Here is a 15,927-nt window from a genome sequence, read left to right as displayed (position 1 = left end):
ATTATAAAGAACCAAAAACAAATTCTGGAGCTGAAGAATTCAGTGACTAAAATGATAAATGCAACAGATAGCACAGTCACAGCAGAATGCACCAAACAGAAAAAAGAATCTGTAATAAAAGATAGGAACTTGAAATGCCAATCAGAGGAGAGCAAAGAAAAAAGAATGAAAAAGAATGAAGAAATCCTGTCTGATCTATGAGATACCATCAAAAGAAATAATTTTTAATAATTGCAGTTCCAGAAGCAAAAGAGAGGGAGAAGGGGACAGAAAGCCTACTTAAATAATTACTGAGAGTTTTCCAAACATGGGAAGATATTTGGATATCCAAGTACATAAGGTTATAGGTCACCAAACCAACTAAATCTAAAGACATCCTCTCCAAGATACATTATAATAAAACTGTCAAAAATCAGAGACAAAAGGATAATCTTGAAAGTCGCAAGAACAAGAAGATTATCACTTATAGTCAGTGGAGTTGTTAGCAAAAACCTTATAGAGCAGAAGAGAGTGAGATTATATATGAATAAGAATGCTTAAAAAAATAACTGCCAATCAAAATACTCTTTCTGGCAAAGTTATCTCTAATAAATGAAGTAGAAATAAGAATATTCCTAGACATAAGCTGAGGTAATTCATCACTGTTAGACCTGCCTTACAAGAAATGCAGAAAAGAATTTGCAAACTAAAATGATAGGGTACTAATTACAACATAAAAAAACATATGAAAGTATATAATATGCCAGTAAAGCTAAGTGTACAGTCGAATTCACCGTACTCTAATACAATAATGTGGTATGTTAATCACTTAATCCTGATGTAAAGTTTAAAGGACAAGCGTGTTAAAAATAACTATAGCTAGAGTAATTTGTTAATGAATACACATTATTAAAAGTGGTAAATTATGACATCAGAAACATAAAAGAAGGACAATAAAAGGTTAGAGTTTTTGAATGAGATTGAAGTTAAATTGTTATCAGTATAAAATAAACTGTTACATCTACAAGGTGTTTTATGTAAGCCTTATGATAACCACAAAGCAGAAACCTACACTAGATCACAAAAGATAAAGAGACCCAAAGCACAGCACTATTGAAAATCATCAGTTCACAAAGGAAGGCAGCAAGAGAGGAAGAAGAGAACTATAAAACAGCCAGAAAACAACTAATAAGATGGCATTAGTAAATCCTTACGTATCCTTACATTTAGAGTATTTACTCTAAATGTAAATAGATTGAATTCTCCAATCAAAAGTCAGAGAGTGGCTGAGTGGATTTAAAAAAGCACCAACTATATGCTGCCTACAAGAGACTCACTTCAGCTTTAAGGACCTACATGGAAGCAAAGTGAAGTGATGGAAAAAGATTCAATGTAAGGAGAAACCACAAAAGAACAAGGATATCTGCACTTTTTTTTTAAGGATAGGTATATTTATATCACACAAAATAGACTTTAAGCCGAAATGGTAACAGGAGACAAAGAAGGTCATTATATAATGAAAAAGGGGTCAGTTCATGAAGAAGATCTAACCATTTTAAGTATATATGGACCCAGCATTGGAGCACCTAAATATACTAAGTAGATACTAACAGATCTGAAGGGAGAAACAGAAAGCAATACAGTAATAGTAGGGGACTTCAGTACCTCACTTTCAACAATGGAGATATCATCCAGATAGAAAATCAATGAGGAAACATTGGACTTAAACCATAATCAGACCAAATGGACCTAACAAACATATATAAGTTACTTCAACAAGAGCAGAATATATTTTTTTCTCAGGTGTACACAGAACATTCTTCAGGATAGATCATATGATAGGTCAAAAAAGTAAGTCTTAGCAAATTTAAAAAGATTGAAATCATACCAAGTATCTTTTTCAACCACAATAGTATGAAACTAGAAATCAATAAATAGAAGGAAATCTGGGAAAATCACAAATATGTGGAGGTTAAACAACACTTCTGAATAACCAGTGGGTAAAAAATCTCAAATAAATAACTTTTCACATCAAGGAACTAGAAAAGGAACAAACTAAACCCAAAGTTAGCAGAAGGAAGGAAGTAACAAATATTAGAACAGAAATAAATGAAAGAAGATAAGAGAAACAATAAGAAAAATCAACAAAGAACTGAGTTTTTTTTGAAAGGATAAAATCAACACCTTTAGCTAGACTGAAAAAAAAAAGGAAACAAGATGCAAATAATTAAAATATGAAATGAAAGAGGAGACAGTACAAATTATTACCACCGAAATACAAAGGATCACGAGAGACTAATTTGAAAAATTATGAATCAACAAATTGGATAACCTAGATGAAATGGATAAATTCCTAGAAACATAAATCTACCAAAGCTAAATCATGAAGAAATAGAAAATCTGAACAGGCCAATAATGAGTAAAGAGATTGAATCAGTTACCAACAATTTTTCAGCAAAGAGAAGCCTAGGAAAAGGTGTCTTCAGTGGTGAATTCTACCAAATATGTAAAGAATTGAAGCTAATCTTTCTCAAATTCTTCCAGAAAATCGAAAAGGAAGGAACACTTCCAAACTCATTTTACAATGACAGCATTACCCTGATACCAAAGCCAGATAAAGAGAATACAAGAGAAGTAAACTACGGTCCAATATCCCTGATGAATACAGAAAATTGAACATGGAAAAATTCTTTTTTTTAAATGTCTTTTCTTAAAGATTTTTATTTATTTATCTGACAGAGACAGCGAGAGAGGGAACACAAGCAGGGGGAGTGTGAAAGGAAGAAGCAGGCTTCCTGCTGAGCAAGGAGACTGATGGCGGGACTCAGTCCCAGGACTGGGATCATGACCTGAGCCGAACGCAGACACCCAACAACTGAGCCACCCAGGCGCCCCCAAACATGCTAAAATTCTTAACAAAATATTAGCAAACTGAATTTAGCGGCAGATTAAAAGGATCATACACCGTGATCACATGGGACTTATCCCTGGGATCAAGGATGGCTCAATATATGCAAATCAATAAATGTGATATACCACATTAATAAAATAAAATATTAAATTATATGATCATCACAATAAATGCAGAAAAAGCGTTTGACAAAATACAATATCCTTTCATGGTAAAAACTCTCAACAAATTGGATATAGAAGGAATGTACCTCAATATAATAATAATATGACAACCCACAGCTAATATCCTGCTCAGTGGTGAAAAGTTGACAGCTTTTCCTTTAATATCACGAATAGGATAAGGATTCCCATTTTCATCAGTCCTATTCAACAAAGTACTAGAAGTCCTAACCAGCGCAGTGAGACAATAAAAAGCAATAAAAGGCATCCAAATCAGAAAGGAAGAAGTAAAATTGTCTGTGGTTGCATATGATATGATCTTATATATATTAAAAAAATGCTTATGACTCCATCAAAAAACTGTTGGAATTAATCAACAAATACAGTAAAGTTGCAGGTACAAAATCAGCATGCAAAACTTCGTTGGCATTCTGTACACTAACAATGAAATACGTAAAAAAGAAATAAAGAGAACAGTCCCATTCATAATAGCATCAAATATAAGAAAATACTTAGGAATAAATTTAGCCAAGGGGCTGTAAGATCTATTACTGAAAATGATAAGACTTGATGAAAGAAATTGAAGACACAAACACATGGAAAGATATTCCATGTTCATTGATCAGAAGAATTAAAATAGTTAAATATCCATACTACCTAAAGCCATCTATAGTTTCAGTTCAATCCCTATCAAAATTCCAATAGTATTTTTCACAGAAATAGAAAAAAACACAATTCTAAAATTTATATGGAACCACAGAGGACCCCAGATAACCAAAGCAATACTGCGAAAGAAGAGCAAAGCTGAAGGCATCACATTTCCTGATTTCAAGTTATACAACAAAGATGTAGTAATGAAAACTGTATGGTACTGGCATAAAAATAGACAAATGGAAACAAATTTAGTCCAGAAATAAAACCTTCCATATATGGCCAACTAACAGTTGACAGGAGAGCCAAGAATACTCACTGGGGAAAGGATGGTCTCTTCAATATGTGGTGTTGGGAAAACTGGATAACCACATGCAAAAAAATGAAATTGGACCCCTGTCTTAAGCTGCTCACAAAAATTAGCTCAAAGTGAATGAAAGACTTAAACATAAGACCTGAAACCATAAAACTCCTAGAGGAAAACATAGGGAAAAAGCTCCCTAGTGACATTGGTTTTGGCGATGTTATTTTGGATTTGACACCGAAAGCAAAGGCAAACATAAACCGAGTGGGACTACATCAAACTAAAAAGCTTCTGCAAAGCAATGAAATGGCAACCTAATGAATGGGAGAAAATATTTGAAAGTCATATATCTGATAAGAGGTTAATATTTTAAAATATATAAAGAACTTGTGCAACTCAATAGAAAAAAATCTGATTAAAAATGTAAAGAGGAACTGAATAACCATTTATGCAGAGACATACAACCAATAGGTATATGAAAAGATGCTCAATGTCACTAATCATCCAGGAAGTGCAAATCAAAATCACAATGAGTTATCACCTCATACTTGTTAGAATGGCTGTTATAAAAAATCAAGAAATAACAAGTGTTGGCAGGGATGTGGAGAAAACAGAACCCTTGTGCACTGTTGGTATGCATGTAAATTGGTGCAGCCAGTATGGCAAACAGTGTGGGAGTTTGTTAAAATAGAACTACCCTTTGATCTAGCAATATCACTTCCAGGTACATATCCAAAGGAAAAGAAAACAGAATCTCAAAGAGATACCTGCACTGCCATGTTTTTGCAGCATTATTCCCAATAGCCAAGACATGGAAATAATCTAAGTGTCCATCAATGGATGCCTGGATAAAGAAGAGATAGTATATACAGGTTTCCCCTGCTATCAAAGTTTGCTTTAATGCCGCTGTGCTTTTAGGAAAGACCTACATTAGTTACCTGTTTTCTGACCAAAAGAAATACCAAGAAGATTTTTGGTTTTATAAAATGGTCATTGTTTCTTCACTTTATGCCATTTCAGCTTAAGAAAGGTTTCATTAGGAATCCTCTATTTTGGATAGTGGGGGAAACCTGTATATACAATGAAATATTATTCAACTATTAGAAAGGAGATCTTGGGCACCTGGGTGGCTCAGTCAGTTAAGGATCTGCCTTTGGCTCAGGTCATGATCCTGGGGTCCTGAGATTGAGTCCTACATCCGGCTCCCGCTCAGCGGGGAGTCTGCTTCTCCCTCTGCCTGCTGCTCCCCCTGCTTGTGTCCTCTCTCTCTCTCTCTGTCAAATAAATATTTTTTAAAAAGGAAAAGAAAGAAAGGACATCCTGCCATTGCAACAACACAGATGGACCTTGAGGGCATTACGCTAAGGGAAAAATAATACAGAGAAAAACAAATACTGGATGATACCACTTACTTGTAGACTCTAAAAAAACTGAGCTCATGGAAACAGAGATTAGAATGGTGATTACCAGAGGTGGAAGAAGGGTGATGTGAAATAGGGAGCTATTGTTCAAAGGGTACAGACTTCCAGTTATAAGATAAATAATTTCTGGGGTCTAATGTACAGTGTGGTACTTTATTTAGTTAACAGTACTCTATACTTGAAAGTTGCTAAAAGAGTAGATCTTAATTGTTCTCACCACAAAAAAGAAATGGTAATTATGTGACATGATGGAGGTGTTAGCTAATGCTAAGGTGGTAATCATCTTGCAATATGTAAGTGTATCAAAATCAACACATTGTACACCTTAAACTTACACAATGTTGTATTTCAGTTATCTCTCAATATAGCTGGGGAAAAAAGATTAAAGGTATTTAATATAAGTGAAAGATGTCTTTGTCATTCCAAACTGAAATATGGAATTATCAAATGAGATAACTTATAAAAACCAAAAATAAATTGAAATTATAATGAAGTTTTTGTTTGTCAAGAACTGTAAAGGATCTGAGATCTGTAAAGGACCTACAAGCAAATAAGGTAACCTGCCATAGAATGATTAATGCTGTCAGAAGATACGATATCAGAGACAAAGGACTTTATTACAGCAATAACATAACCTTAGTATTATCATTTGCACTTGTTTCTTGAGCCCCAGTTTCCACAGCCCAACATAAAGCCACTAGTGTATTGCAGGAGAAAAACTTTGTGCTTAAGGGTCCCAAATATTTTATAATGGACGTGGGCATGCTTGCTGTTTGCTCCAAAGGGAATCTTTATCTACCAAGGCTGTAAGCAAACCTGCCCTTTGCTCCTAAGGAAGACATATCTCCATCTTCCCAGGCTGTTTTCAATATAAATATCCTTGAAAAGATAGTCTCCAACAAGGACAATCATTCTGCTCACAAGACTTGCAGAAATGTAAGAGACCTTGAAGAATTGTTTTTCGCCAGTGTCTTACAGAGAACTCATTTTCACTGCCCTCAACAACTTTACTGATCTTTATTGCTGCTATTTCCAAAAGTGCTTATGTTACAGTGCTTCCCAGTGTGCCAGCAGAGATGCCATATTTAATGTGTATGGTAGCTTGTGCCTAGTTAAGTCTAATGTTAAGATGAAATATGCCCTTTACAGACTTGGAGAGCCAGGTTTTGTGCTTTGTCTTAGCATTGCAGACTTGTATTCTGCCCTGAGCAAGCTCTTGTTAGGGCTGGTAGAATAAGACAAAATAGCAAGCATCCTTTCAGGGACAACTTGAATAAATCTTTAGTTCTGTCCTGCCAAATACTTTGGGTTGCCAGATAAAATACAGAGTACCTGATTAAATTTTAAAATAGGTAAACAACAAACAATTTTTAGTATAAATATGTCCTATGTAGTGTTTGGGAAATACTTATAGTAAAAAACTATTTGTATTTCAGTGTCCTGTTTGGTAGAATTGCCAAATATAGCAAATAAAAATAAAGGATGCCTAGTTACATCTGAATTTTAGGTACGCAGCAAATTATTTTTCATTGTAAGTATGTCTCATGGAGCCCTATCAAATAGTATACCAAAGCATCAAAGAAGGATCTAACCTTGTTTTATATATTTTGGGATGAATGAAGTATGTCTTATGGAGGTACAGAAAATGGAATGGAATTTCTTGGTTGAGAAGAAAACTGATTTTGAGCTTAGTAATCTTGTGGGGAAACAGAACATGTGTAAATACATGGCTTTACTCACTATGCACTAATATTTGTGGTTCTAATCTAAAGCAAAGAAATTCAAGTTGATGTGGTGCTTTTGCTGTTTGGTTACTTAATATTCTATGGTACTGCTCATTTAAACTCTTCCATTTAATGAGCCTTTCTTTGGACTGTAAAATGAAAATAAAATAATATCTCAAACTATACAGTTCTCAGAATTAAAGTTTTAAAATTTTTCATTGATCTCTGTACAATCCTCTAAATTTCTTAAATTTATTTATTTATTTTTTTTTTAAGATTTTATTTATTTGAGAGAGAGAGATCATGAGAGAGAGCATGAACAGGAGCAGGAGAGAGAGAGAAGCAGGCTCCCCACTGAGCAGGGAGGCTGATGGGGGCTTGATCCCAGGACTCTGAGATCAGGACCTGAGCCAAAGGCATACACTTAACTGACTGTGCCACCCAGGCACCCCTAAATTTTTTTTTTAGAGAGATCGGGGGAGGGGCAGAGAGAGAGGGAGCGAGAGAATCCCAAGCAGGCACTACATTCATCATGGAGCCCAACACAGGGCTCCATCTGATCCCATGACCCCAAGATCATGACCTGAGCCGAAATCAGGAGTCTGAACACTTAACTGACTGAGCCACCCAGGCACCCCCCCCCCCCCGCCATTCCTCTAAATTTTAGTGTGAACTTAAAACTGCTCTAAAAAAGTTGAAAGCAATACAGTGGTACATGGCTGTGGCTCTTGCACTCAATTACCAGGAATATTACAAATGTCTTTTTATTAAAAAATACAAAATAAATTATCTGTAGGCATGGATGATGACAGCAGTAAACCATTATATGTTGTCAACTGAAACCAGTAGCTGATGGTTATAGTGATTTTCTTAAACATTAGCTGGCCTTTTCTTCAGTCATTTCCTTCAGCTGCCTTCTCTGAAGTTGTTGAGGAGCACTGCCTTGAGCTTCCTCTCACAGTTCATTATTAATGGTAAAGCACTATTCTGGGAAATAGAACATACCACCTCCCATACCACCTCCCATTCCACCCATTCCTCCCATTCCTGTGTTCTCTTCTTTAGGAATTTTGGTGACTACAACTTCTGCTGTAGTTAACAGGCCACTCCAGCAGTATTCAAGAAAGCAGTTCTCATAATCTTAGTTGGACCCATGATTCCTTTTCCCACCATATTCACAAAGTGTCCAAGCATAGTATCATACCAGCTTCTCAGGAACTCTGCCCAATTTGCTCAACTACCAATGATCCTTCAACACCTGCATTCTTAGCAATAGTCATTGCAGGAATTTTGAATGTTCTGTAATTTCTATACCAATTTTTTGATCTTCATTAGCTGGAGTTACTGAATCCAAGGCTGGAATGCACCAAAGCAGGGCACAGTCCCCTCCCCGAGCAATGCCTTCTTCAACAGGAGCTTGTGTAGCAGTGAGGGCGTCTGTAACTCTGTCTTTTCATTCACTTCAACACCACTTGTCCCACCAACCTTCAGCAGAACTATCCATCTGTGAGTTTTGCCAGACATGCATTCAGCTTTTCCTTTTCATATTCACTAGTTGTGATATCTAACTGCTTAGTGATTTCTTGAATACATTTTTTAATTTGAGCCTTGTCATCTTTTCCTTTTAAGAGCATGGCATCATCTTTGATCACAATGACCTTTCCAACTTTTCCTAAGTCGTGAGGCTGAATATCTTCAAGATTTATCAGTTTTGTTTATTTTGCCAGGACAATAGCAGTAGTGGTGCCATCCTCAGCCTCTTCATTTGTGTTATTGGCAACATCTTAAACAAGTTTAGCATCAGTATTTTTATATTTGTCTGTTAAGTCAATTGACTTTGCAATGGTCACCTCATCTTTTGTTTCTTTGGGACCTCCCAACTTTGATCAGTAATCACTGTTCTTCCCTTTGGCCCCATAGTAATGGCTACAACATCAGCTAAAAGGTGAATTGTACACCTTAAAGCATGAAGGCTCAGGCATCTGCATCAAATTTTACATCTTTGGCATAGGCCTGAGTGAGATGAGGAGCCCTGGACACTGGCCTCATTTGGCGAAGGGCTGTGGGTAATCAGAGCATTTCTGTGGGGCAGCGGTAGGGCATGCAGGCAGAGAGGCAGGCTCTCGGACGCAAATCTGACATTTCTATTTTTAATCTCTTGAGGAACCCCTATATTATTTTCCACAGTGGTTGCACTAACTTATATTTTCACCACTAGTACAAGGATTCCCTTTTTTCCACATCCTTACCAATACTTGTTTTTAGGTACTAGCCATTTTGACTGGTGTGAGGTGATAGCTTGTAGTTTTGATTTGCATTTCTGTAATGATAAATGACGTGAAATATCTTTTCATGTGTCTCTTGGGCATCTGTATGTCTTCTTTGGAAAAATGTTTGTTCAGGTCCTCTGCCCATTTTTAATTCAATTATTCATGTTTTTTGTGTTGAGTTGCATAAATTCTTCATATATTTTGGATAGTAACCCCTTTTCAGATTTTTTTTTTAAAGATTTTATTTATATTTGAAAGTGAGAGCACACATGAGCACGAGCAGGAGGAGGGTATGGAGGGAGAGGGGCAGAGGGAGAGGAATAAGCACACTCCCCACTGAGCAGGGAGCCCCATGCCAGGCCCCATTCCAGGACCCTGAGATCATGACCTGAGCTGAAGGCAGACACTTAACTAACTGAGCCACCCAGGCCTCCCCCCACTTATCAGATATATTATTTGCAAATATCTTCTTCCATTTAGTAGGTTGCCTTTTTGTTTTATTGATGGTTTCCTTCACTGTGCAAAAGTTTATTAGTTTGATGTAGTCCCAAAAGTTTAATTCTGCTTTTGTTTCCCTTGCTGAGGAGACATATCCATAAATATGTTGCTGAGACCAGTGTCCAAGAGATTATTGCCTGTGTTTTCTTTTAGGAGTTTCACTCTTTCAGTTCTCATATTTAGGACTTTAGTTTATCTTTGTCTGTTATAAGCAAATGGCCCAGCTTTCTCTTTTCTGAATGTAGCTGTCCAGTTTTCCCAGGACCGTTTATTAAAGGGGCTGTCTTTTCCTCATTATATATTCTTTTTTTTTTTTTAAAGATTTTATTTATTTATTTGACAGAGAGAGACAACCAGCCAGCGAGAGAGGGAACACAAGCAGGGGGAGTAGGAGAGGAAGAAGCAGGCTCTTAGCGGAGGAGCCCGATGTGGGGCTCGATCCCAGAACGCCAGAATCACGCCCTGAGCCGAAGGCAGACGCTTAACGACTGTGCCACCCAGGCGCCTCTCCTCATTGTATATTCTTGACCATATAAGCATGGGTTTATTTCTCGGCTCTCTATACTGTTCTGTTGATCTATATGTCTATTTTTATACCAGTGCCATATAGTTTCAGTTAATATAACTTTGTAGTATATCTTGAAATCTGGGATTGTGATGTCTGAAGCTTTGTTCTTTCTCAAGGTTGCTTTGGCTATTTGGGGTCTGTTGTGGTTTCAATACAAATTTTAGGATTATTTGTTTTAATTCTATGAAAAAAACTGTTGGTATTTTGATAGGTATTGCTTTGAATCTGTACATTGTTTTTGGTAGCACGGACATTTTAATATTAATTCTTCCCATCCATAAGCATAGAATAGCTTTCCATTTGTGTCATCCTCAGTTTCTTTCATCAATGTCCTGTAGTTTTCAGAGTACAGGTCTTTCACCTCTTGGTCAAATTTTTCCTAGGTATTTTATTCTTGGTAGAACTGTACATACTAACCTTATACCTAAAGGAACTAGTAAAGGAAGTCCTAAGATAATAGAGGGAGGGAAATATAATTACAATGAAAATAAATGAAGTTGAGACTAAAAAGCAATTGAAAAGATCAATGAAGTCAAGAGCTGGTTCTTTGAAAAAATAAACAAAATTGATAAACCTTTAGCCAGACTCAAAGAAAAAAAGAGAGAGGAAATAAAATCAGAAGTAAAAGAGGAAAAAAAAGAAGAAGTAAAAGAGAAATAAAAATTGATACCACAGAAATACAAAGGATTGTAACAAAACTGTGAAAAATTATATACCAACAAATTGCACAACCTAGAAGACATGGGTAAATTCTTAGAAACTTACAGTCTTCCAAATCTGAATCAGGAAGAAATAGAAAATTTGAACAGATCCACAGCTAGTAACAAAATTGAATCAGTAATCAAAAAATTCCCAACAAACCAAAGTCTAGGACCACACCTTCACAGGTGAATTCTACAAACCAACTAAAGTAGAAGTAATGCCCATTCTCAGACTATTCCAGAAAATAGAAGAGCTTCCAGATTCTTTCTGTGAGGCCAGCATTACCCTGATGCCAAAATCAAACGAAGACACTACAAAAAAAAAAAAAAAAAAAAAGAAAACTACAGGCCTATATCCCTGAAGAACATGGATACAAAATTCCTCAACAAACTATTAGCAAACCAAATTTAACAATACATTAACAGTATCACTCACTGCTGTCCCTGGGATTTATTCCAGAGATGCAAGGATGGCTCAATATTCATAAATCAATCAGTGTGATACATCACATTAACAAGACGGAGGATAAAAACCATATAATCTTAAAAGATGCAGAAAAAGTATTTGACAAAATATAACACCCATTCATGATACAAACTCTCAACATGATGGGTTTAGAGAGAACATATTTTAACATAATAAAGGCCATATATGAAAAAACCCACAGCTAACATCATATTCAGTAGTGAAAGACTGAAAGCTTTTCCTCTAAGATCAGGAACAAGACAAGGATATCAACTCTCACCACTTTTATTTAACATAGTTCAGGAAGTCCTAGCCACAACTATCAGAAGAGAAAAATAAAAGTCATTGAAATTGGTAATGAAGAAGTAAATCTGTCACTATTTACGAATGATATGATAATATATAAAGAAAACTCTATAAAGATCCACTAAAAGACTATTAGAAGTAATAAATGAATTCAGAAAAGTTGCAGGAGACAAAATTAATATACAAAAATCTATTGCATCTCCATACACTAATAACAAAGTAGCAGAAAGAGAAATTAAGAAAACAGTTCCATTTACAATTCCAGCACCATGTTTTGAAAATTTATTTATTGAATTGCCTTAGCATCTTTGTTGAGGATCAGTTAGCTAATAAATTGCATCTATTTCTTGGCCTTCTTTTCTGTTTCATTGATCTCTCATATACCTTTATATCAATACCCCCCTAACTTGATGGTGTTATTGTAGTAAGTCTTGCAGTCAGGTAATTAGCTGTACATTCTCCAATTTTTTCCTCCTTTTTTGAGATTGTTTGGTCTCTTCCAGATCCCTTGTATTTCTATGTAAATTTAAAATCAGCTGGTAAGTTTTTATTTTAAAAAGTCTTGCTTGGATTTTAGTTTACATTGCATAATCTATGTAGAGAGAATTTTCTCTTTCATCATATGTTGTGGACACATTATATTTCCCCATTTAGGTGTTCTATGATGTATCTTGGAAGTGTTTTGTAGTTTCAGTGTCTTAATTTTATTCATTAGTTTTTTATATTATCTGATGCTGTTATAAATGGTCTTTTTATTTCATTTTCCAAACAGTTGTTGCTAGGATATAGAAGTACAATTGATTTTTACATATTAACTGTATACTCTGAGGCCTTGCTAAATTTATTAGATTAGTATTCCATAGATCTAAATTAAATTAGGTCAAGTTTATTGATGGGTTGTTCAGCCAATATTCTGTATTATTGTTTCCCCTATGTTTCAGTACTTAAAAATATACCATTATCTTCTGGCCTCCATAGTGTCTGATGAGAAATCAGTTGTCATTTATATTATTTTTCCCCTCCAGTTATTGTAATGATTTTCTCTTTATCTTTGGTTTTCAGCAATTTGACTCTGATATGCTTTGTTGTAGTTTTCTTTGTATTTATCTTGCTTGGGATTTGTTGAGATTCTTAGATCTGCAGGTTGATTTTTTTCTTTCCAATTTTTACAAAAATTTTAGCCATCATATCTTAAGATATTTTTTTTTTCTGCCCCAATTTTCCCCTCTCCTCTCCCTCTGGTACTCTAATTTCACTTGTATTATATGATTTGATATTCTTTTGTTTTTTAGCATTTTTTTAATCTGCACATTTCAGATTGAATAATTTTCATGATTCTAGTTTTGAATTCACTCTTCTGTAGTGTCTAATCAGCTCTTAATCTCATCTAGTAAATTTTTCATTTCAGATACATTTTTTACTTCTAATTTTTTTTTTTTAGTAGTTCCATTTTTCTGCTGAAGTTCCTTGCCTCCTCATTCATTACAACCAGCTTCTTTGACTCACTGGGCAATTATAATCATTGCTTTAAAGTACTTGCCTGGTCTTCTTGTTTATAATTTGGCATGTAAGAGGTTTAGACATAATCACTTCCACCCTAACAACAAGAAAAAAGCTGAACAAACTGAGTATCAATACAACTTCTTAGATGTTTTAGAGAATTGAAGTCACAGGTCAAACTCCTGCCCCCAAATTGGAGAGTGAGATAGGCAGTTACGGAGAGTCACATCTGACCAAAGCAGAGACCAAACCACGAGGAGAAATGACCACTAGAGCCAGTAATGGGATAGAAAAACTTAAATTGTATTTGATGAATTTCTGGTGGCTCAGTATGAACAAGCTTGAAGTAATAACTTCAAGGGGGCTCAGTCCTAGGAGAACCCCACACTTTCATGACTTTTACCTCTGGAAACCCCATCAGGTTCTCATGGTGAAGATAGAGAAAATCTCCTCTCTCGTGCAGGAGGGTAAGGGGGTGAGAGAGGTAGCTGTTTTAAAATACATCCAGAGCATTCTCTTCTTCTTAGAAAGACCTTGTCTCAGTAGAAACTATCTTTCCGGAGCCTAACTGGCCTGGGAATCCAACTCCAGCCCTCTATAGCCTTCCACATGGGGGAAGGGAAATACATTATTTGCCATTCATTATTAGAGAGTTTCAAATTAGAACAACAATGAGATACTGCTACATACCTATAAGAATGGATGAAATGTGAAACACTGACCACACCAAATATTAGGGAAGATTAGAGTGCTCGTTTGTTGCTGGTAGAAATGCAAAATGGTACAGCTGGTTCAAAAGACAATTTGGCAGTTTCATACAAATCTAAACATACTCTTAGAGTATAATCCAACTGTAATGCTCTTTAGTATTTTCTCAGATGAGTTGAAAACATGTGTCTGCACAAAAACCTGCACACAATATTTATAGCAGCTTTTTCCGTAATTGCCGAAATTTGGAAGGAACCATGTCCTTCATCAGGTGAACAGATAAAAACAGTTGTTGTATATCCACACAGTGGGATATTATTCAGCAGTAAAAAGAAATGAACAATCAAACCACAAAAAGAGAAAGAGGAACCTTGAAAAAGTATATTGCCAAGTGAAAGACACCAATCTAAAGCACTGCCTGCTATATGATTCCAACTATATGACATTCTGGAAAAGGAAAAACTGTGGAGACATTGAAAAGATCAGTGGTTGCTGAGGTTCAGGGGGATGGAGAGAACAGATAGGTAGAGCATAAGAGATTTTTAGGGAAGTGAAGCTATTCTTGATGATTTGTAATGGTGGACACACACCATTATACATTTGTTAAAGACCATACAGTATCCACCACCAAGAGTGAATATTAATGTAAACTATGGATTTTAATTAATAAGTGTCAATATTGATTCATCAATGCTCTGGAAAAAAAGTCTTTATTTTTTAATAAAGTATATGCCTGCTAATTCTAACATCTGAGTTATCTTGGAGTCCATTTCTACAGACTGCTTTTATCTCATGATTGTTAAGTTATACTTTCATGCTTCTTTGCATATCTAAAGCATGTTCTTTGATTCTTGAAACAGTTGTTCCATGTATTTTGTACAGCTTTATAGTTTTCAGGAAGACAAATCCATTACCTGTCATGGTGAAGATCAGAGAAATTAGAGAATTTCTGTCGTGGTAGAAGTTAAAATAGTGGTTTTCATTCTTGGTTGTACATTAAAATCATCTAAGGAACTTTAAAAATTACCATTGCTGAATGAGGCCCAGGAATGGGTAATTTTTTTTTTTTTTTTTTTTTTTTTTACACGTTCTCCAGGTGATTAACAGGGTTAGGCAGTTACCTGAATAAGAGCATTTTGCTAGAAAGAGTGGGAATTGAAATCTGGCTTGTCTTCCCTGGAGTCAGGTTGCATCTGCGAGTGGAAGCAGGATCTTTTTTTATATTTGTACCTTAAAGCTGCTAAAGGATTTAGCAGGACCCTGGATTCTAATTTGCAGCAACCAGTAAGAAGAATAGAGGGTCAGGGAGTTGTTCTTAGCTTTTATTGAGATTGTAAGATCATAAAATGGTATTTTCGACTCTATCAATGCTTTTTATGCTCTAGAAGAGGAAAAGAGTTAAGAATAGCTTGCATAGCCATCCTTTCCCACTCAAAGACCTCTTTACAATAATGAGTTATTTACACAAAAGATTATGAAGTTTGCATTTTTACGAAGAGGTACTCATCTCTAAAACTTCTTGATCTGGTATTCCTGCAGCAAAATATACATGTGTAGTGTGTGTATGTGGACCTTAATATATTAAGCTATATTTTTCCTAATCAAGTAGAACTACTTTCTGAAAACATATTATTTATAGTATTTAATTTGTTACTTTTTATTTCCTGTTTTGCAAGGTTTGGGCAGACTTCCAATGTTAAATTATTAACATAAACACAGTGTATTATAGCTTTTATGTGTATATATAGAACATATCCAG

At 35.4% G+C, this 15,927-nt stretch overlaps 1 protein-coding gene and 1 pseudogene across 8 annotated transcripts in view; one reads left to right on the top strand and one right to left on the bottom strand.

Moving 5' to 3' along the window:
• Nucleotides 1–15,927, top strand: part of FAM135A (family with sequence similarity 135 member A) — a 126,008-nt gene that overhangs the window by 75,118 nt on the left and 34,963 nt on the right. The gene's annotated exons all lie outside the window — the stretch shown is intronic.
• LOC148107502 (60 kDa heat shock protein, mitochondrial pseudogene) lies at nucleotides 7,986–8,854 on the bottom strand (annotated as a pseudogene).

Source organism: Ursus americanus, chromosome 29, assembly GCF_024610735.1.
Source record: "Ursus americanus isolate L20-20 chromosome 29, mUrsAme1.1.p, whole genome shotgun sequence".
Taxonomy (NCBI): Eukaryota; Metazoa; Chordata; class Mammalia; order Carnivora; family Ursidae; genus Ursus; species Ursus americanus.
The sequence above is the reverse complement of the archived record's forward strand: the minus strand, read 5'-3'. Positions and strand labels throughout refer to the sequence as shown.